At 26.7% G+C, this 930-nt stretch overlaps 1 non-coding gene across 1 annotated transcript; it reads right to left on the bottom strand.

Moving 5' to 3' along the window:
- Positions 1-283: 283 nt before the first annotated feature.
- On the bottom strand, positions 284-388 carry LOC112587373. Its single transcript, XR_003111856.1, has one exon. It is a non-coding gene; the product is annotated as a U6 spliceosomal RNA (small nuclear RNA).
- Between the last annotated feature and the right edge of the window lie 542 nt (positions 389-930).

The raw sequence follows: 930 nt of genomic DNA, 5'->3' as shown, positions 1-930 counted from the left end.
TTACAATATTATTGTAATACTTATTACAATAATTACAATATTTTAAAAATAATATTATTACAAATAATATTACAAATAATATTCTTATTTGTAAGTTAGTCTTCATTACTGAGAAAACATTGTGATATTTCTCATTTATTTTATTTCAATAAGATCTTTTTTAGTTTTATATTTTTGTCTATTTGTTTAAATTTTAGAACATATGCCAAACTTTAAAAAAAATAAATTTGCAGTATGATTGCTTTCAATGTTGCGATGGTTTCTGCCATACAACAATATGAAAAAAAATATGGAACACTTCATGAATTTTTGTGTCATCCTCATACAGAGACCATGCTAATCTTTTCTTTATAGCTTCAATTTTAATATTTGTGCTATATAAGAATACAAATAAGGATGTGTATTTTATTCTGAAACATAGTATTATATTTTTCTTTTAATTCATCATTTGGAAGGGGAATTATCATCATGTGTTTTCATTTTTATTTTCTGTCTTCTCATAATAGCATTGTATAAAATTATCTATGTGTGTGTGTGTGATTATAGCAGGTGACCACGTTCTCAGTTGAATGGCACTTTGTTCTTTGAGTGACAAATTATAACCTCTTCAATGCTTCAGTGTATATGTGTGTTTTTGGTCTTGTTTGTTTGTTTTTTGTAGCGACAAAGGTTTTGTGTCCTCTGACTTTTTGATTCCTGTTTCTTACAAAGGAAATATCTTTTTTTTTTTTTTCATTTTTGCTACCTAATTCCTAAAGGTAGTTTCACTCTTCCTGTTTAAAGTCTATTCTTACACAAAAGTAATGGCTTTAGAAGTTGCAACCTTGAATTGTGCTTGGCTTTAATATGCTTTCTATGATTAACATATCTACCATAATACTTTTTGTTACAGGCTTTCTCTTTGGGGAAATGGCTTTAAAGTATTTTTTC

Source organism: Bubalus bubalis, chromosome 1 (genome assembly GCF_019923935.1).
Source record: "Bubalus bubalis isolate 160015118507 breed Murrah chromosome 1, NDDB_SH_1, whole genome shotgun sequence".
Classification (NCBI taxonomy): Eukaryota; Metazoa; Chordata; class Mammalia; order Artiodactyla; family Bovidae; genus Bubalus; species Bubalus bubalis.
The sequence above is the reverse complement of the archived record's forward strand: the minus strand, read 5'-3'. Positions and strand labels throughout refer to the sequence as shown.